This window comes from Malus domestica, chromosome 15 (genome assembly GCF_042453785.1).
Source record: "Malus domestica chromosome 15, GDT2T_hap1".
In the NCBI taxonomy this organism is placed as follows: Eukaryota; Viridiplantae; Streptophyta; class Magnoliopsida; order Rosales; family Rosaceae; genus Malus; species Malus domestica.
Genome location: NC_091675.1, coordinates 27,139,306 through 27,161,883, shown reverse-complemented (window position 1 = coordinate 27,161,883; position 22,578 = coordinate 27,139,306). Strand labels below are relative to the sequence as shown.

The 22,578-nt window shown below is 38.9% G+C and overlaps 1 long non-coding RNA gene and 1 pseudogene across 1 annotated transcript; one reads left to right on the top strand and one right to left on the bottom strand.

Moving 5' to 3' along the window:
• Window positions 1-295: 295 nt before the first annotated feature.
• LOC103401489 (scarecrow-like protein 32) lies at window positions 296-4,610 on the top strand (annotated as a pseudogene).
• Window positions 4,611-21,323: 16,713 nt separating this feature from the next.
• Window positions 21,324-22,151, bottom strand: LOC103419917 (uncharacterized). The gene is made up of 2 exons (XR_526985.4): window positions 21,756-22,151; window positions 21,324-21,600 (listed from the first exon to the last, which is right to left on the bottom strand). It is a non-coding gene; the product is annotated as an uncharacterized lncRNA (long non-coding RNA).
• Between the last annotated feature and the right edge of the window lie 427 nt (window positions 22,152-22,578).

The following is a 22,578-nucleotide window of genomic DNA, read 5'->3' as shown; positions in this document are numbered from 1 at the left end:
GGAAAGTTCTCGTGTGAGTTCCCAAAAACAAAACAGTGATGGCGTGGTCGGGGTCTAAAGCGGACAATATCGTGTTATGACGGAGTTCAGCCCGAGATGTGACACTGATAATCATGTGAATGATAATGCTAATCTGGATTAGATTGTTGAAAATTATTATGCTCCGCTGTGGAAGTATGTCAAAAGGCTTGAAAAAGTGGAAAATAGAGGAGGAGGAAATACTGAATTTGAATGCAATTATTGTCAAAAAACTTATAAAGGATCCTACTCTAGGGTTAAGTTTCATTTGCTAAAAATGTCTGGAAACGGGATCGCGTCTTGCAACAAGCTTACTGATGAAACTCTTGCAGAAATGAAAAAGTTAGTTCAAGAGTGTGAATACAAGATGAAGAGTTATGCTCCTAAGCATGTTTCGTTGCCCAATACTGGTTCTTTCTGTTATGATCTACCTGAAGCAAATCTTGATCCAAAGAAGAGAAAGGGAACAAGTGGACCTCTTAGTAAAGCTTGTAACAAGGAGGCTCGAGATCAATGTGATGCTGAAGTTGCAAGGATGTTTTATACAGGTGTCTTATAATTTAACCTTGCAAGAAATCCGCATTATCGAAACTTATATGTTCGTGCTTCTACACTAGGTTACAACGCACTAAGAACTACTCTTATGCAACAAGAGAAGAGTCGCATTGAGCGGTGCCTCCAACCAATCAAGCGCAGATGAAGCACTAAAGGTGTAAGTCTGTGCAGTGATGGGTGGACAGATGCTCAAAGGAGACCACTTATTAATATTATGGCAACTTGTGAAAGCAAGCCTATGTTTTTTAGGGCAATTAATTGCGAAGATGAATACAAAGACAAACATTGTATTGCCAACTCCCTTACAGAAGCTAGTAAAGAAATTGGTCATGAAAATGTTGTTCAAGTGATCACTGACAATGCTCATGTTGGTAAAGCTGCTGGATTACTTATTGAGGCCCACCATCCCCATATCTTTTGGACACCCTGTGTTGTTCACACTCTTAATCTTGCTTTGAAGAGGATATGTTCTCTGAAACAAACAGATGTTTCATATGATGACTGCAATTGGATTTCATCTATTGCTAGTGATACTTGGTCCATAAATTTTTTTATTATGAACCATAGCATGAGATTGGCTATGTTTAATGAAAATTGCAAACTAAAGTTACTCTCCGTTGCCGAAACAAGGTTTGTTTTCTCCAGTTTTTTCCTTTTTTCTTTCTTATTCAATTATGAGATGTCCTAATTTTTAAAATTTTCAGATTTTCTTCCACACTTGTGATGCTTAGAAGATTTAAGGAAGTAAAGGGAGGTTTAGAACAAATGGTGATTAGCCTGAATTGGGCTTTGTACAAAGAAGATGATTTGGTTAAAGCAATGATGGTGAAGCAAAAGATATTGGATCAGTATTTTTGGGAGAAGATCGATTATATTCTTTTCTTTACAGCTCCAATATATGAGGTTATTAGAATGACTGACACAAATAAACCTTGTCTTCACTTGGTGTATGAGTGGTGGGATGCTATGATTGAAAAGGTGAAAACTGTTATCTACAGGAATGAGTGCAAGGCATTATATGAAGAAAAAAAAACAGTTTTTTGATGCAGTGAATCACATTTTATTGGAGCGATGGACTAAAAGTAACACACCACTTCATTGTTTGGCACATTCATTAAATCCAAGGTAATGATTTGTTAATTTCCTTATAAATTCCTCTAGATTAATCTTTAGCTTTATGAGTATATTTTTGAAGTGCTATTTCTTTTATTTTAGGTATTATAGTTCATAATGGCTCCAAGAAGACCCTAGTTGTCTTGCTCCACATCGAGATGTTGAGCTTACAACTGAAAGGAAAAAATGCTTTGAGAGATACTTTTCCAATGAGGAGATTAGAAGAAATATCTGTTGGAGTTTTGAGCTCCTTTAGTCCCACATCTGGGAACTCAAGGGAACTTGAGGTCCTTATATTAAGTTAGTCACCTTTATTAGTGATTAGGTGTTGGACAATTTGGAATGAGGATTGAGGCTTAGGCCACTAATTGTGTGGATTAGGCTTGATGATTATACCATAATATTAATATTAATTAATCAAGACAAGGGTCTTAGGCCTTGGGGCCTAAGAATTAAAATTAATCAGATCATTAATTTTAATTTTGAATTAAGTTTTGAATTAAAATTAATTACAAACGTTTTGATTAATAGACACAACTTTTTGGAAAGAGTTGTGTAGCTTCAGATGCATCCAAAAGGTATTTGAAGAGGTATGAAATAGCCTATATAACTGGAGTCTCAGTTCCATTGTAGATTATCTTTTCTTCCGTGCAAAATTCCCAGAGAGTAAACACACAAAACAATTCGCTAGAATTCTATAATCCAGTGCAGATTGTAGAATTAGGTAGTTGTATCCTGGTCGAGCAGACGTTGTAGAACCACAAACGCAAAAGTGGGACGGAAATACTCTTCGAAGGACATAGCTTTAGCGCTAGCCTCTACCTTTAATTCATTCAAGTTAGTATCATTTCAATTTCTGTATTTTTTGTGTAATTTCATTCTGTATTGCAAATATTTTGAGTAATAAAGTATAAGTATTTCAAGTTATGTATTTATGTTATTTTTGTTTCTAAATTGTTCTCCAACAATATCAATGTGGAGTATGCCTCTTTCTCTATGTGCTTGAATGACTTCGGAGCTATTGATTCTATGAACGATAGGCTTCATTTGGAACCAGTGATGTGGTGAATTGTCCATGGAGCTTCTACACCTAGTCTCCAATCCATAGCGTTGAAGCTACTTGGACAACTTTGTTCCTCCTCTTGTTGTGAAAGAAATTGGAGCACTTATAGTTTTATTCACTCTTTAAGAAGGAACAAGATTACACCACAAAGAGCCGAGGATTTGGTATTTGTGCATAATAATCTTCGTCTTTTATCAAGGAATAGCTCAACCTACAAAGAAGGTATTCCTCAATTGTGGGATGTTGGAGGGGATGGCTTTGAAAACTTGGGTGAAGAAAGTGTTGGGATGCTTGAAATAGCTAACATTTCATTGGATGAACCGTCATTGGAGACTACTTTGGTTACTAGAGGAGACATCATGAATGTGGAAGTTGAATGAGACTTTGTTTTTTTTAATTTTCTCGAAGATGTTCATTTTAATTTTTCAAGTTTGAAGACTAATTGCTTGTTGGATGAACCATCTTTCTAATTGTTTGGAGTTTATTGAAATAAATTTGAACTTTGAGTAACAAATTTGAATGCTTATTTTATAGTATTTTAGATTTATTTATTTATATTTTTAATTGCCGTATCCCTGTTTCGTGTCTTCGTTTTTAGAAATTTAAATTGTCCCCGTATCGTATTGTGTCGTTTCCGCGTATCCATGTCTGTGTCCATGCATCTTAGGAAACCAACGACGCCACCCTAGCCCGGCAGATCCTCTGGGTCCTCAACACTATTGACTCCAACCACCTGCGTGTTTCTCCGAGCCCTCATTGCCCGCGCGGCACGAATCGGAAGCTGTAAGGTCCTCGCCGCCATGGCCAACTCCCAAGCCAACTTCACCATCCACACTCACAAGTTCTCCATCGTTGAGCTCGCCTCCTTCATCGACCTGACACCGTGGCACAGGTTCGGATTCACCGCCACAAATGCAGCCATTCTAGAAGCTGTTGAAGGGTATTCTGTGGTTCACATTGTTGACCTGAGCTTGACGCATTGCATGCAAATCCCAACTCTGGTCGACGCCATTGCCAGCCGTCAGGACGGTATGTGAGTCCTCCGTTGCTGAAGCTCACTGTGGCGGGTACCATGGAGGACGTCCCTCCAATGCTGGACCTGTCATACGAGGAACTGGGTTCCAAGTTGGTTAATTTCGCAAGGTCAAGAAACATCATTTTAGAGTTTAGGGTCATCCCGTCAAGTTACACTGATGGGTTTGCCAACCTAATCGAACAACTCCGCGTACAAAATTTAGTGTATGCGGAGAGTGGTGAGGCGCTTGTAGTGAATTGCCACATGATGCTTCACTACATTTCTGAAGAGGCATTGACACTTCCGGCAATCAATCCGAATCCTAGCAGTAGTGGTTCGACTAGCTCTTACGCTTTTGATGTAGCTTCATCCTCTTCGAGTTCGTCGCTAAGGACAGTGTTTCTGAAAGAGCTTGGGGGTTTGGACCCGACGATTGTGGTTTTGGTGAACGAAGATGTGGATTTGACATCGAATAATCTAGTGTGTAGGTTGAGGTCGGCCTTCAATTACCTGTGGATACCTTATGACACCGTGGACACATTTTTGCCGCGGGGAAGCAAGCAGAGGCAGTGGTACGAGGCGGATGTGTGTTGGAAGATTGAGAACGTGATAGCGTACGAGGGCTTTCAGAGGGTGGAGAGGCTGGAGCCGAAATGCAGGTGGGTGCAGCGAATGCGAAATGCCAACTTTCGAAGCGTTTCATTTGGGGAAGATGCGGTTTCGGAAGTGAAGGCCATGCTTGATGAACATGCAGCTGGTTGGGGATTGAAGAGAGAAGAAGAAGATGTTGTGCTTACACTGAAAGGACACAATGTTGTGTTTGCCACAGCTTGGATGCCTGCTTAAATTCAAAAGTTGAAATTTCTCAAGAAAATGATCTGACAATAAGTTAATTAATATAGAATCTCTCTTCTTTTTTTTTTTTTTTCCTTCTTCTTTCTTGATCTGTTATTTGGTAATAGCTAGCTGATCAATTAGTTAATGATCATGTTTTACTAATTTTTACTTGTAGGTGAGAGCTTAAATTTGAAATAATGTGAGGTTTGTGTCATATTTGGAATAATTTTGAACCATGCATTTGTGCATATTCTTCGGTATTCTGCAGTAACGTAACATGTTAATCTGCCTATTCTTTTCTGCGGTCTTTATTTAAAAGGAGAGATTTTTCAGTTTAATCGGTATACGGAGTGGTACAACATGTGTCATTATACAAATTGTGGGATATGTGTACGATAAAAATTTAATAACTTAAAAAATAAAATTTCCCACCACTCCTATTAAAACATGTGGTGTTCCATTTGTGTTCCCGTCATAACTAAAAATTTCTTATTTAAAGGGTAATAGTAAAGAGACTGCATTTGTAAACTAAATGACATGGAAGCTTGATGATTAAATTATTACTTAAGCTTAACGTGCTTAATTCTTATTGGTAACGCATTTTTTAGTTTGCAAATTTAGTCCACAAATTTAATCTCCCTAGCATTACCCTTATTTAAATTTGGGTAAATTACATAATACCCCCTCAAGTTTGAGATCTATTACAACCCTATACAACATTTTAAAAATATTTCACTTTCATACCTTAAGTACTATTTTATTTCAAAATAATATCTCTGTTACAAAAGCTGAAACACACCTCCCCGCAACCCCCAAACCTAGAAACCTTATCCCCCCATGACCCACGCAGACGAACCTCTCTCCCCCTCCTCCTCCTCCTCCTCCTCCTCTCTTCTCCCCCATCTTCATCTTCTTCCCCCTGCAACCCAGGAAAAAAAAAACAAACAAAAAGCCCTTCAGTTCGTCTTCCCCCCTCCCCCTCCTTCTCATCTTTTCTCCCCCATTTTCATCTTCTTTCCCCTGCAACCAAGATAAAACAAAAAACAAAAAAAAAAACCCCTTCAATTTGTTTTCCCCCTCCTCCTCCCCTCTCTTCTCCCCCATCTTCATCTTCTTCCCCCGATCCCCTAACTTTAACCCAGAAAAAATAAAAAATAAAAAAAGATCCCGTCTACGCTACCATCGTCGGGTTCGTGAGGTGAAAATGGGAGGAATGGGTGTGGATTTAAGGAGTGGGCTGTGTAGAGAAGGGAAGAGGGTCTGTGCGGGGGGAAAAAGGGTGGGGGTGAAGAGGAGAAAGGGCTAGGGGAAGGTGGGGGTGGGGTGGGATGAGGTGGGTTTTTGGATGGGAGGGGAGGTGAAGAGAGTGGAGGAGAGAGAGGTGGTTGGGAGGCTTGGGAAGGAGAAGAAGGGTAGGAAGAGGTAGCGGGGTTTTTTACCACGTGGCACACATTTGGCAGCCATGTGGCACAAATGTGGCAGCCACGTCAGCGCTTAACAGATCAATGGATGGAAAATGTAACGGAGGTATTATTTTGAAATAAAATAGTACATCAAGTATGAAAGTAAAATATTTTAAAGATGTTGTATGGGGTTGTAATAGACCTCAAACCTGAGGGGTATTATGTAATTTACCCTTTAAATTTTCTTTTACTCTGTTGTGGTTTTAACTTTCTTGCTAGTTTAAATTGTACAAAAACTTTGAAATGAATGTACCCATTGCCCAAGAGATCCCTACGCAAAGTTGTTAATGGGTGATTCAAGAAACCTTTTTTTTATTATGATTGGAAATGTTCCTATTATAAACTATCATTATTTCTGCAAAAAAAATATAAAATATGATATCGTTTAGTCATTATTGTATAAAAACATACGATCATAATCAATATAAAAGTACTAAAAATCTATCTAGTAACTACATTAATTAACTAAACGACCCTAGTTTTAATTGATTTTTTACAGAGATAATTTTTACACAATGTTTTATAATATGAATGGTTCTAATCATAAACACAAGCTTCTATGAATTGACCATGAACTATTTTTAGAGGAGTTCCTCCACAATTTTGTGAAGTATCTCTCTTTTGCGCTTTTGGAAATGGAAAAGTTAATCAAGAGTACAATACAGACAACATGTTATATTTGTGTGTTGGATGTTCAGCAATCAGGTAAACTACGTAATGTACAACAATAAATATAGTTTTTATATTAAATTTGATTGTTTGTGGCTTCTCATCTTCCAAAACTATGTTTTATTAGATCCCTTGTAATTATAATCTTAGTATTAAGTATCTATCCTACCAATGTATTGCAATCTCTCTGTTTAATGGACTCCATATGTATGTTTAGGAGACTTGATTAATGAAAAATAGTGTATTTCCCTTGTGCATTTGAAGTGAGTGATTTCTCATTCTCTAATCAAGCGTTTGGCTTGGTCGTGCGAGTGAATCCATGATTAGCGACGTCGAGTGAGCTTCGTTGCCCCTGGTTGAGCGATTCTAGGTTATCTCCCTTGGTCCTTTGATTCTTTCCTACATCAAGTGCTGATGCAATCTACGACAATAAATATAGTTCTTATATTAAATTTGATTGTTTATGGCTTCTCATCTTTCAAAGATATGTTTTATTAGATTTCTCGTAACCATAATCTTAGTATTAAGTATCGATCCTACCAATGTATTGTAATCTCTTTATTTAAAGGACTACATATGTATGTTTAGGAGACTTGATTAATGAAAAATAACTACGTATGTATGTTTAGGAGACTTGATTAATGAAAAATAGTTTATTTGTCTTGTGCACTAATTTGAAGTGAATGATTTCTCTTTCTCCAATCAAGCGTTTGGCTTGGTCATGCAAGTGAATCCATGAATGGTGATGTCAAGCAAGCTCAGTCACCTATGGTTGAGTGAATCCTAGATCATCTATCTCTCGTCTTTTCAAAACCCTTGGTTCTTTCTTGCATCAAGTGGCAACAAAGTAGGTTTTTCGTTTGCGTTAGAAGTTCATGGGTAATGTTTCCATTTGTTTGAATATCAATGGTTGAAGAAATTAATTTCGATTATTGAAATTCCTCACCAATTTACGGTGAATATGCTCATGACGATGAAGTCAATGATCATTTTGTGAATGAAGTTGATGAGGATGTTAGCGTGGTAAGCAAGTTATACTCCTCAAGTTTGTATAATTTCTTTGAAGATGATATTGTTATTCACTCGATCAATAAGATTCTTGAAGGTAGTTTCTTGAATGTTGAGCACCAACTAAAAATTGTGGATATGAAGGAAACTTTACAATTTATGAGCGAGGTGGTAAATTCAAACTTAAATGGGCAACTTCTTTATTGGGAAAAAACTCCTTACTCTGATATTCATGATTATATATGGGATAAATTTCTTTATCATGATGATTTGGTTAGAAGAAAGTATTTGAAGAAGAGAAGCCTTGTTCACCATTTCAGTCATGTTTCATTTCAAGCTTATCCATTTGAAGAAAGAATACGGATCACGAATTCGAACACTCTTAAATTTCTTGTGCTATTGTACCTGTTATGGAAAACTTGGAAGGGCCTTCCAAACGATCAAGGGAAAACCAAAGTCAACTAAAATTCAAGGACAAGTTTTTTCGAGAGAAGAGGATATGATGCAATGTATGACAATAAATATAATTCTTATATTGAATTTTGATTGTTTGCAGCTTCTCATCTTTCAAAGCTATGTTTTATTAGGTTCTTAGTAACTCTAGTCTTAGTATTAAGTATCTATCCTCCCAATGTATTGTAATCTCTCTATTTAAAGGACTCTATATGTATGTTTAGGAGACTTGATTAATAAAAAATAGTTTATTTGCCCTTGCATTTGAAGTGAGTGATTTCTCCTTCTCCAATCAAGCATTTGGCTTGATTGTACAAGTGAATCCACGATTAACGATGTCAAGAAAGTTCCTTTGCCCCTAGTTGAGTGAATCACATGTCATCTATCCCTCGTCTCTTCAAGACCCTTGGTTCTTCCCTGCATCAAACACAATGTTGTTAGCTGTTTATCCATACTGAAGATAAGTTGACAAGGGATTAGCATAGTTTATTTTTCTCAGGGTTTCGCGTAGAGTGGGGTTTTTGGGGTTGAGCATTTTGAGTTGTTTATTGGGTTGAAGGGGCTCTCTATGTTGCAAAACGTCTTTTTTTTTTCTTTGGTAAAAAAACCTCATATTTATAGGGGGTGAATTTATGATGTCCAAGTTAGCTGAGTTGTAAAATTCTAATACTATTCCAATTTCTCGGCATATTTTTTATTATACTCAAAATTATTCTCGGCCGAAAACTCCATCGCTGCTAAGTCTTTCCGTCTTGATTATGACTCTGAACCTAGATTGATTCAACCTTTATCTGTAAACCAATTTGATCAATGTCGAAGTTAGGATTTTAGGTGAGAATGGGCCTCACATAAATGTTAATAAAATAAATAGACAATATTTACAAGAGGGTATAATACATAGTTGTACATAGTTGGAGTTGTGAGCTAATTAAATTTTTTTTAGGCTTTAAATGTTTTTTTCTATGTTGAAGTTAACCTTCCAATATTAAATCAATATAGAGAGTATTTAATCAAAAATTAAAGAGGATTAAGAGAAATTACCCTTCTAATATCAAGTCAATGAATAATGCTAGAGATACTATATTTTGAAGACAACATGATGTATCAGTTGATAATTGGATTTCTTCTTTAATTATATAAAGTAGTAGTCCTACCGTTAATTGATATAGAATCATGTGGTCTCAAAGTGTGGTTAAAGTATGTGGAGCCAAAAATAATCACAAGGCGACACGTGGAACTTTGGACAAAAGAGGACAAAAATACCCTTGAGGTACAACGGGATTTCTACGTGCGAGCAGTGGGCAATCATCCTTCAACTAAATCAAAAGTGCCCAAAACAGGTAACAATTCAAAACCTATCTCATCAAGTCCCTTCTACATGGTAACTCCCAAAACCTATTTCATTCCATATATTTTTTTACCTCATTCTCCCTTTTTTAGCTAATCAATTAGCTATTTATTTTATTCATTCCATAACCTCCCAAAAACATTCCTTTTATTATGTTAATTAGCCAATTAATATATTTATTTATAATCAATATATTAATTGCTAATTAATCACCAAATAACACCCAAAAAACATCCCAAAGGCCGGCCACCTTGTCTCTAAAGGGGACCGGCCATACTCTATATAAGCTACCACATTTTCTTCAAAAAGGGAGGTTCACTCTTGCAAAATTCCAAAAACTCTCTAAACATTTTTTCTCTCTAAATTCTAACTTTAGCATCGGAGGTTCTTCGGCCAAAGCTCCCCCCATTCATCGTGGGTGTGTGAGGCTCTTGGTCTTGACCCTAAGGTGTTAATTCTTTTGTAGGTGCAATTTTGTCCAAGAAGAATGAGGAAGAAATTTGCATCCACAAATTGGTGCTTTCATTGAGAGAAGAAATCCACACTCGTAGAAGATTCTTGAATATAATAAAGGTTTTTCTCCATTTTCTAGTTTACTTGTATTTTTTCATACGTTCTTATTATTAGAATTTTTTATGTGCAAAGATTCTTTGATAAAACGTAAAAGAAGAATACAATGGCTGGAAATTTAGAAAAATCCATGAGTGAAAATTCCAATATCCAAGGAATGGGACCACGGCGATCCATGAGGCTAAATGCGACAATAAGTGGAGCGGCACCACCACGGCCCGAGCCGTGCCATCCAAGGCGGCTTACGTCACTAAGGCCACGGCCCAAGCCTTACTCTCACATGCATCACGCACCAAGCAACCCACTCCTGTGGCCCAGCCTGTTCCTACCGAGCAGCCCACTTCCGTGGCCCAGCCTGCTCCAGCCAAGCAGCCCACTTTCGTGGCCCAGCCTGCTCCCGCCGAGCAGCCCACTCCCGTGGCCCAACCTGCTCCCGTCGAGCAGCCCACTCTCATGGCCCAACCTGCTTCTACGGCCCAGTCTGCTCCCGTGGCCTTCCAAGTAGCCTGAATCGATTCAAAATTAGTTCAACCGTCCCGACTCCAAATTTTCGAACCAACGATCGAACATGGAGCATTTTCACCACATGTTTCTGGGTATTTGACATTTCCTAACTCAAATCTCACACCCGGAGTGTACCACACTTCCACTCCTGAAGGAGATGCATTCCTTTCAAGTTATTCCAACCTAAATGGAGAACAACACTTGTCTTGACAAGTCATAAAGTTGACAAACGCTCTTGCAGCGCACTGAGATGCAACGTGCCCAAGACGAGGTGTCCTGAAGTAGGACAAAGGCAGACAAAGAACCTCTCTAGCAGTGTCCCGGTAAGCAGCCACTCGACCAGCCACGAACCAAGCGTTCGGGCAATGTACACTCCCGATTGGGCCCCCGAGATAATGTATACTCCAGTCTTAGGAGCGTGCACTCTTGACTAGGCCCACGGACTAGCATACATTCATAGTTAGGGTCACACTCCGATATTCAACATGAGAAACTTTCCAGGTGAAGTGTTCATTCGCGGTTAAGCCCGCAAGAAGCATCATCCACCTCACATCGGAGCAGGCAGCACGACAAACAGAGAGAAGTAGTCACTCAATCCGGCTCAAGTTCAATAGGCAGCCTGTAAAGATATTCGCCAACGAGGCACTACGACGAAACATGACCAACATATACAGGTCACCCTTCACAGACTAGATCGAGCAGGTAGAATCTCCACGTTAGTTCAACATGCCATATTTCACATATTTCAAAGGGGATAAAGACTCGGAGAGACATTTAAAGCACTACTGAAGCGCAATGATCCTCCATCGAAACAACGATGATCTCATGTGCAAGATAATCGCCACCACTCTACAAGGCGAGGCGTAAGATTGGTTCTACACCCTGCCGCCACAATCCATTTGGAGTTTTGACGAACTTTCTTTGGTTTTCACCAAAGAATATTCATCCTATCGCTCGATAAAAAAGAAGTCCGACCATTTTTTCAATGTCAAGGATAGTCGGATGCAACGACTCGATAGCTATAGCAGCCTTCCAAAGACAGCCTGTTATTTGGAAAATTGATCATGAAATAATATTTAACTCTGGTAAACTCTTTCACTCTAGTAGAGAAGCATGCACTTTGGGATGAGGCTCGCCAATGAACATTCAAAGACTTGAAGAAGTACTCGACATCACCTCCCTACTATCAAAACCGGAAGCAGCAGATGACTTATTCGCATGTTTGACAGTATCTAAAGCAGCAATAAGCTATATCATCATGCGAGAAGAGCTGGGGGCTCGACTATTTGTATTCTACACTGTATTCTACAATTCAAAAACTCTCCTTGATGCTATTAGAAATTCAAATATTCTACATTGTATTCTACAGTTCAAAAGCTTTCATCAATGTTATTAGAAATTCAAAAGGTAACTTTGGCGATAGTTGTTGTAACCTGAAAGCTCAAGTTTTACCTTCAAAAGCACGCATTCATCATCATGACACACTATTCCGCTGAATCCATACACACGATGATAAAGGCGTAGACCCTGGCGGATGCAAAGTTTTCTGACGAACGCAACAACTCTGCCCAAAAGACACGCCAAGGGCAGAAGAACACTGGAAGGAACACTCAGAAGCAAGTTTTATCCTCATCGCCCCATAAGATTCTACATAAGAGCAACATGTACCGATAGTTGAGCACTACCTTCTGCTGCGCATCACACGGCCCTAGCCGACCCTTACTCCATTATTCAGCTCTAGAGTGGCCCAACACCGGAAGTTGAGCATCTCCTACTACATGTAACATGGCTTTAGCTACACGGCTCTCTACCCTCGCCTTCATGTCTAGCCTTGACAATGAAATAGAACGGCCTAACGACTCCTCGAAGGCAACCAGGCACACTTTAGCTGCACCTACTCCCTCAATGGAGATTTCTGGCATTTGCATGTTGATGGCGCATCCAACTACAAAGGCTCGCGAGCAGCCGTGGTTCTTGTCACCCCAGACAGCTCAATGCTCGAATAGGCGATCACTCTAAGCTTCAAAGCATCTAACAACGAAGCAGAGTATGAGGCCCTACTAGTAGGCCTCCGAATGGTAAAAGACTTGGTGGTGAAGAAGCTCGCAATTCATTCTGATTCCCAGCTAATCACCAGCCAGACTATTGGGGAGTACACAGAAAAACATCTGAATATGGCGTAATACCTAGAGAAAGTATGCAAGCAACTTGAGGCATTTCAGACTTAGACTTTCACTCAAGTTCCCCGGGCAGACAACGCCCATGCAGATGTGCTAGCCGGCTTAGGACTCCGTTCTCGACCACCAATTCAAACACTCTATTTCGATGGAATATCTAGACAAGCTAAACATAAAAACGGAGTCGGCAGCCAAAGTGTCACAGGTTAGTGTAACTCCCAACTGGCAAAGTTCTATTATAAACTACCGGGTCAACGGTACACTCCCCACCGAAAGATTGGAGTCTAGGAAACTCCAAATCAAGGGGGCACGCTACTACATGTGGAATGGCATTCTCATCCGAAGATCCTGCACCGGACCACATCTCCGCTGCTTAGCACATCCTGATGACTTGAAAGTTCTAAGGTCAATCCATGAAAGCATTTATGGAAATCATTATGGAGGTCGATTCTTGGCACAAAGGGCTCTTGACACAAGTTACTATTGGCCTACCATGCACCAAAATGATAAGGAGTTAGTACAAAAGTGCGACCGCTGCTAACGTTACAAGCTGGTACCAGCACTGCCTGCTAGCGAACTACACCAGCAGACGAGTCATTGGCCGTTCATGCAGTGGGCAATCGACCTGGTAGGACCTATGCCACTTGCTACTAGGGGCAGAGGTATGATGATCATGGCAACCGACTACTTCACCAAATGGGTAGAAGCAAAGCCCATGACGACCACGACTCAGACAGACATAGAGAGCTTCAAATGAAGGAACATCATTTGCCGATTTGGCATCCCTTATTCCATCGTCACCCACAACGGCCCGCAATTCATGGGCAGAGATTTGGTGAAGTTCTTCTTAAAGTATAGCATCAAGCAGCACATGTCCTTGCCAATATATCCTCAAGGCAATGAGCAAGCCAAAGCATCCAACAAAATGATCTTCGACTGCCTCAAGAAATCCCTTACCAACAAGAAGGGAAAATGGTCAGACGAACTCTCCGGATGTCTATGGGCACATCGCACCACCAAAAGACGAGCAACCGTGATACTTCTTTCTCTTTGGCATTTGGCTAAGAAGCAATCATTCATCTGAATGTCATCAAGCCAAGTATCACCACTCTATTACCAAGCATTAAGTAGAACAGTAAGGAGATGGCCATAAGCTTAGATCTGGCAGAGGAGAAGCGTGAGCAGACCATCACCCGCATTGCAGCCTATCAGTAGCAGCTCCTCACCAGTTACAACAAAAGGGCCAAGATCCAGTAATTCCAACTCGGAGATCTAGTCCTAAGAAAAGCCTTCATCATTGCCCACAAAGAAGGCTCCAAAAAGATGGGCTTCATCTGGGAAGGTTCATACAAGATCAACAGAGTAAGCAGCAAAAATAATTACACCCTCGCCACCATGAAACGACAAAAAGATCAAAAAGCAGTGGAACACCTACAATCTGAGAAAGTACCATGTGTGACCTACCACTACATCAAAGCCCGAAGACTCAAGCAGCTTGACTGGCTCCACCTCACAAGCTAAGGACTATCCAGTTGTTATGCAGTTCCTACCTTACAGCTAAGTTCTCGTTCGTTTCACTCGTTTTTCAATGAGGAATGCAAAAGTAATCACAACTTGGCTTGGCTGCATGCTTACAACAACTGATCACTCCTGCACTTTAAAGGAAAACCGCACCCTTTTTAGGGACTCATCGCAAGAATTGCGCCATCCGAATGACCAACCATGCTCTCCAATGCGAAAGGGTAAACTAATTGCTCTTCAATGCGATAAGGTAAACCAATTCCCTGACACCCATATGGGTCAGCTCTCCAAGACAGGAGGATAAACTTTACACTCCGAATATCTAGACGTGGATGAGTCGAGTTGCCCTAGTATAACTAGATGCACGATGGCTTGCGTCAGGATTCCTAGAAGTAGCCGTAATGGTTTTTTTCAAGGCTTAGCTAACTAAAGGATTGTGGGTCTCTTGGCCTAATTCGTGGGGAACCGGGCCTTAGAGACGGAGGGGGCACATTACGCAGTACATCCGATGAACGACTGCCCTGGAACCCTAAAGCTACTACCGAGTGCACTAAGGTAGCCTACAGTTTCTAGAAGACTGCCTACGACTTACCCTTCGAGCAATAAAGTCGCGTTAGACTTATACGACCGCACATTCTTATGAAAGGTTAAACAAGCTAGTGTGCATATACAAAGCTTTATCCATTATCGACATGTTACGTAGTCGATAAGCTTCACCTCTGCCAAACGTAGAACAACCTACACCAAGTCCTAAAGTGTTGTGATACTTGCTACGCAACCTACGAAATTGGAGAAAGCCAAGGTTAACAGCGTAGTGGTTACGCAGACTTGTCTGCTTCTGTAAGTAAGGCATTCGGCTGCCAACCCTATGGCCAACAACTTTGCAAAGTTCTACACTAACACCTATGGCTGCATAGGCTACGCGAGCTTGTCTGCTTATAAAAAAGTAGCATGCCTGCCACTGGTCTATCAAGTCTAAAGGTTAGGGCATGAACAAAAGAAGCGAAGATGAAGAAAAGCGAATGAAACATGTTTAGAAACAATTAGCAAAAGCCTAAGGAGTTCAAGAAAAACAAGAGCTACAAGGAAAAACAAATAAAATCCTAAAGGCTACCTAGAAAACTACAGCAGCTTGGACATCCCACGACTACTCGGTCGCCATACCTTCAGCAGCCGCGACGCTTCAGTGCTTCACCCCCAGCTGCCCCAGCCTGGGCACTAATTTCTCCAACTACTTCACCAATGGAAGCCTCAAAAGTAAAAGCAAGCAAGTTTTTGAGAGAAATAGAGAAGGTCTCAAAACCTCAAGCCAATCCTTCTCACCCTTCAGATGCTCATTCTTTTCAAGTAGACCAACACGGACGCGTTGCAACTCATCCACTTCTTTCTTCAAACTTTCGTTGATCTTCAGTATACCTTGAAGTTCCAACACTTGGGGGTTCAAGCCTATCGACGATACTCTTGAAGTGGATCACTTGATTATAAGCAGCAATCAACTCTTCATCTTTTGCATAAGCAGCGAAATGAAGCTCAGAAACTGCAAACTCAAGATCTTGAATTTGAGGTATGTAACATCCAATCTCCTTTTCTGTACTTTCATACTTAACTTGGATCGCGTCAAGCCTAGTCTTCAAGTCAACGATCAAGTGGCGAGCGGTCTCAAGTTGCAGAGAAGTGGGGGCAGAAATATTAGACCCCTTCAAAGCAACAAGCTCAGAATCCAACCTCTTGATCTCGTCGGCTGAAGAATAAGCTTCAACTTCCATAGTCTTCGCCATCTCTTTGGCAGCCTAGCTATATATGCATCATAGTAAGCAGAGCAGTCCTTCTATATTAGGTCGTATGCTTTGCAAAGGAACTTGGGCAAACAACCTTTCTAATGCCATCAGCAAACTTGGCACAAACGTCCATGTTTTCAAGCAGATCTAGTTTCAAAAACACACAGATCTCAGTAGCCTTCCCAGAAGCAGGCTTAGTGGATTTCTCACAGCTACCCACGCTAGCAATCTCCTCTTTCTTAGCAGGCAAATTAGTCTCAGTAGCAAAGGGAATGGGCATTGGCGCCACTTTAGCAGCAGAGTCCATCTTATCGCTATTCGTAGTAGCAAGCCTCTCCAAAGGTGAACCGGACTTAGCTCCCAACAGACATCTTGATACAGACTTCGGCACTGGGGGCATGACAGGACCTTTACGCTGAGTAATCCTATCAGCAATTGTACTAGCCATTCTCGACATGGCAGGCGCCACAGGCACATATCGAGCAGCCTCATTATTTATTCCCATTGGAAGAAGTTATGTTAATCACAAGCATCTCGGCAACAGGCAGACCCTCATGAGCAGCAGAGGAAGTCTTCAGTTTTTCTCAACCGGCATCTCTTGAGCAGGTGAGGAAGATCTCTTCTTTCTATCTTCATTCATAGTGGGCTCCACGACAGCGATCAAACGAACCAATGCATCTGCCTTGATCATTTTTACATTATCTTTCGAGAGCAGTCCACATTTCTCCTAGCGAAGAGAAATAAGCAACCAACGCCATTCACTGTACTCAGCAGGGGAGCTCAACCTAGCATTTCAGCAGCTCATGAGGCCCGCAACCTTCTCCTTTCTCTCAATCACCGACCTAGCCAGCTTGATGACCAAGAGCCCAAAAGACATGAGCCATGCAGCTCGTCTAGCACTACATCCCATCGTTTCAATTCACGGCCCCAGCCGCACAAGCTGTCTATGGCTCTAGCTAAGTTGAGCAGCTTAAAGCAGTAGTCTTTGCCACAACACCTCCTCAGCCTATACCGAGCCGACTCTTAGCCCCTGCCAGTTGACGTGCTGCACCACCCTGACGGCTGCCCCGCGATAGCACTATCCAAGAAGAAAACAAGAAAAATTAAATTTTTCTTACATCGGTGCGGCACGGAGAAGACGAAGAAATCAATGAAAGACGGTCCTTTGCATAGGCAAGATGTAAAAGATTGCTAGAGAAGGGGGAACAAATATCCTCTAAGCTCTCTCTCTCCTGTATGGTAGAATAAATCGCTCTCCAAAGTTGATTTGATAACCCACTTAAGGTGGATTTAAATAGGGTTTGAGAGAAATTTATTTCTATTTCCTAGAATGATCTAATTTCCTATGAAATAGGGAATCAACATCAAAATCGGAAACAATTTAAAGTTTCCTAATGCAGGAAAATCTTTACACCTATTGCCCTTTTCTGTGAACAGCCCACCAAGTGTGGGAATTTTTGAAGCCAAAAATAATCACAAGGCGACACGTGGATCTTTGGACAAAAGACAAAAATACCCTTGAGGTACAACGTGATTTCTACGCGCGAGCAGCGGGCAATCATCTTTCAACTAAATCAAAAGTGCCCAAAATAGGTAACAATTCAAAACCTATCTCATCAAGTCCCTCCTACAAGGTAACTTCCAAAACCTATTTCATTCCATATATTTTTTATCTCATTCTCCCTTTTTTAGCTAATCAATTAGCTATTTATTTTATTCATTCCATAACCTCCCAAAAACATTCCTTTTATTATGTTAATTAGCCAATTAATATATTTATTCCTAATCAATATATTAATTGCTAATTAAATCACCAAATAACACCCAAAAAACATCCCAAAGGCCGGCCACCTAGTCTCCAAAAGGGACCGGCCATACTCTATATTTTTCTCCAAAAAGGGAGGTTCACACTCTTGCAAAATTCCAAAAACTCTCTAAACACTTTTTCTCTCTAAATTCTAACTTTGGCATCGGAGGTTCTTCAGCCAAAGCTCCCCATTCATCGTGGGCGCGTGAGGCTCTTGGCTTTGACCCTAAGGTGTTAATTGTTTTGTAGGTGCAATTTTGTCCAAGAAGAAGGAGGAAGAAATTTGCATCCACAAAGTAGATGATGTCTCTAGTATCACCCCAAATCAATATAGAATAGATTGAGATTTTCGAACAAAAAATGAGAAGAATGGATTTGAGAATTTAGAGACCAAAATATATGAAATTTTTTAAAATTTAGTAAAATGTTAAAGAGAATAGAGAGATTTACAAACCTTAATATTGTTATGGGAATTGGAAGGACAAAATATATGAAATTTCAAGAAGGGGAGGAGGAAAAACTCAAAGTTTATTATTCTTCAGTTGGCAATGTAAAAGAATATTTTTTTGATAAAACTAAACTAGACTTTAGGTTTTAATTTGAGTACGGTTATTAGCACTCTAAAAATCTCATTCTACACTCCTCCTAAGTGTATTTTTCTTTCTAATTATAGAAATCTAGGAGTGCCAAATGAAATTTTTGGAGTGCCAATAACAATTCTCTTTAATTTAAGAGTTATTGATTTGTTTATAAAACAAGGTGTTAAATTTAATTTGAACAATACTTGGCTACTCAAAGATGAGTAGGAACTCCTACTCAAATTTTTTCAAAATTGTTCGTTATCAATTTATAGAACTTCATGTTTATAATAAGAACCGTTCATATTATAAATCACCCTATAAATATCACCTCTGCAAAAAAAATCAATTAAAACTAAGGTCATTTAGTCATCAAACTGTTTAAAAACAAATGAACAGAATTGGGAAAAACATTACGAATCGTCTATGTATTTGTTATAATAGATTGACTAAACAACCTTAGTTTTAATTTATTTTTTGCATAGATGATCTTTACAGTGTAATTCATAGTATGAACGATTCTTATTATAAGCACAAAACTCTACAATTAAAACACTTAAAATTTTGAGTAGAAGTTCATACTCATCTTTGAGTAGCCAAGTATTGTTCATTTAGTTTTAGCATAAGCATTGTTGGGATTGAAAAAAAAAAAAAAAGACCTCTTATTTTAAATATTGTGAATACATTTTAAGAGTTAAGAAGTACAATAGTATGTTTATATATATATATATATAATATGTATGTATTTAGAAAGGGTGAAAGAGTGAGGGTAGGTCTAGGCTTATGGTGGCACTATAGTGCCTCCGCCCTTGATCATGATCCTTAATATTTCTCTCATCCAACAACATAGAGTATATGGGCCGAGTGTGTGCAAAATTTGATCCAAACAACATGATAAAGAAAAAGTCTCTCACTTGCACAATACATGAAACAGATTTTTTTTCAAAATTGCAATGAAGAATAACTAACAAAATATCTTTAGGGCGCCGTAGCGCCCATGATTAAAAAACCATCTCGCACACACATGTGAGTGTCTGCAAAGAGGCTAATTTTATTTATTTGGTGCAATTCTGGTATATTACCTAATGGAATGTGTTATTCATACACTCATTTTTACCTCTTGCACAGCCCTATTAACTTACGGTCGTCGAATTGAATGAATTGAATAAGATAATGAACATAAATTAATAATGATGTATGGGAGGAAAAAATGTGTAAATAACACTTCCTACCTATTCCTTGAGGGTTAGTGTTTAGCATTTCTCTAGGTTTACATAAATCCTTGGAAATTGCGCTAAGTTTCCATTGTTTTCTTTTTCAACGCATGCAATTTAACTCCTCGACACATATCTCTGTTGTTTTTATTGACTTTATCTTTCTTAGAAAAGCTTGCAATCAAAATTCCCAGGGTATTAATCGTTGTGTTATACGTTTTGCATTGCTCTTGCTTTTCCAAACTAGGTACCCTGACCTAGATTAATTGGATCAGTGATCCCTGACCATATAAACAGCGAAGGTGGATTGTCTGCTCTCTCATTTCTATACTTTTCTCATTTCTTTTTGCTTGTGTGGTTACGGTTAAGCTACGTTAATATTTTATATTGATTTTTTTTATAAAAAAAATAAAATAAAAAGTAATATGAATATAAAATGTTAACGTAACTTAACCGTGACCACACAAAACAGGAGATGATGGAAAGAGTATAGAAATGGGAGGGTAGACAATCCACCTCCATAAACAGCTCCTTCATAGGGCTCCACGTTTGTCAAAAATGTTGGCCTACAACTATAAATCCTCTCCCCTTCTTGGTGACAAAATTGACTCATCATTACACAGATAAGGCGAAAACGTAGTCAAGGTTTCGGTCTCGAATCTCGACCGTGAATCGGAGATCGATCACATCTCAGGATGGGGTTGGATGAAAAATGATTTGTGATCATTTTAGAAGGTGACTTTGATGTTTGGTTTAGACTTTTCCTTCACTAGGAGCCAAAGCCCTAAACCTACTCTTACTAATATAGTACAAAATTACCCAAATTAGGATCAATTTTTTAAAGATTGGCAAACAAAGATTGATTTGAATTTTGAACACAGTTTTGTCACTCTAGCTAATCACCCCATATTAAGTTGAGATTAGTAAACAATAATACATGATAATGATAGAGTAAGCATCGTGAAAAATAAAATCTCCTCTAGATGACTAAGAGTTGGGTTTAAAGAAACACATATTCAAAGACCGTATGTGCAAATTAGATTATAACCAAAATTTGGATATTATTGCAGCCTTCATATTCATTTTTAATTTGTTATGAACAAGTTGGTTCTAATAGGGGTTGTGGGACAATGATTTTCTAAGGCTGGAGTAAGACGAATTGAAGTACACTTACCTCAAAAGTCTGATCATAGATTCAACAACCTCCATAACTGAACTGACTAAAGGGATCAATGATGCCACTATCATCCTGTTGCGGAATCAATGGGCAAAGTCTTTCGACTTCGCTGAGATAGACCATTCTTGTTCCGCAAGATTCAAGAACCTAATCCAGCAAGAAATCAGTAGGTTCCAACAAGAAATCAAATAATTATAGGCTGAAATATTTGCCTCCAAAAACCACCAATAGGGGCAAATACATAGAAAGATCACCCCTAATAATAAGGAGTGGCGGAAAGTAGATTCACCCCTAAAAAGGCGGTTGCTATTGTTATTAGATGCAAAAAAATGTCAAATTTCCACCCCTATTGTTTTTGTTGCCACGTAGGCAGGTTTTATGAATACACATAATTACAGGTAGAAACATCCGTCCCTAATACTTTTTAATCAAATAAAAAAAATTGAGCAAATAAATACATCCGATCCTAATACTTTCATTTATATAAAAAAAATATCCAGATGATAATTAATGCATTAATCCCCCCAAATGTCAGTTATTGGTTTTGAATCATTCAAAATATTCAACCCAACATGGTTCATCTTTATCTTTCCAGATCTCAGAACAATAGGTTTTTTTTTAAATTTACAAGAAAAAACATTTTCTTCCTTCAATCTTCTCATTTCTTTCAGTCTCAAGCTTTGAAGACCAGATCTCTGAGTTCATCTTCTTATGTTGGAGCAGCACACGAGTCTATATAAAAACAAAAAAAGAAAATGTAACGAACAACAAAGCCAAATTACAAAGTACATTAATTTGTATGAACACATAGGAAAAATCAAACCTGAATTTCAATCAATTAAACATATAAGAAAACCGATAAACAAAGATTAACACAAGGCAATTACCTCTAAAATTGTAAGTTCTTGAGAATCTCTTTCTCACAACCAATCAAATAATATTTCTATTCCAATCTATTCATGAATTTCTCTTCCACTCTAAATTATTCAAAATCCAGTGAAGTGTACCTGCAAAACAATTCAAGATAGAAAAAGAACTTCGATCAAACCAAATAAAACGAGTATTACCTTCTCTGTGACAAACCTTTCTTTCGGTCCTCCCGGAGTAGCAAAGGAGTATTAGACAACAAAAGATTACTAACAATGAAAGAAAGAGAGGATGGATTGGGATCTGCACAAGAGAAAGAGAATGGAAGACTAATGAAGGAAAAATGGAAAACTGATGAGTTGTGCGGCATTTGAAGAAGGGAAAACAGAAAAATGAGGGGAAGTGGGTTTGAATTGGAATTAGGGTTTAGCTAATTGATGTTTTTTCCTAGTAAATAATAATATCCTTTATTTTTATTTTTTGTAAACATTAATTTGTAATTAAACATATCCGTCTTAAATAGAAAAAAAAAAAGTTTAAATAAATAAGTACAAAACATCCGCCCCTAATGAAAGAAATAATTAAATTTAAATAATTATTAGTTGAATTATGGGCTAATTTGTTTGGAAGCATTTTTGCTCACCACCATAAACTATGGTGTATGCTCATCATTAGGCCTAGCAATTCCTGACACGACTCAATAACCTGACATGACACGACACAAAATTAACAGGTGTTCGGGTCAACACGATAACGAATCGGGTCGTTATCAGGTAATCCGATAAGCACCTGCTAAGATAACGGGTTAGTTCGGGTATACACGTGGGTAACACGATACACGAT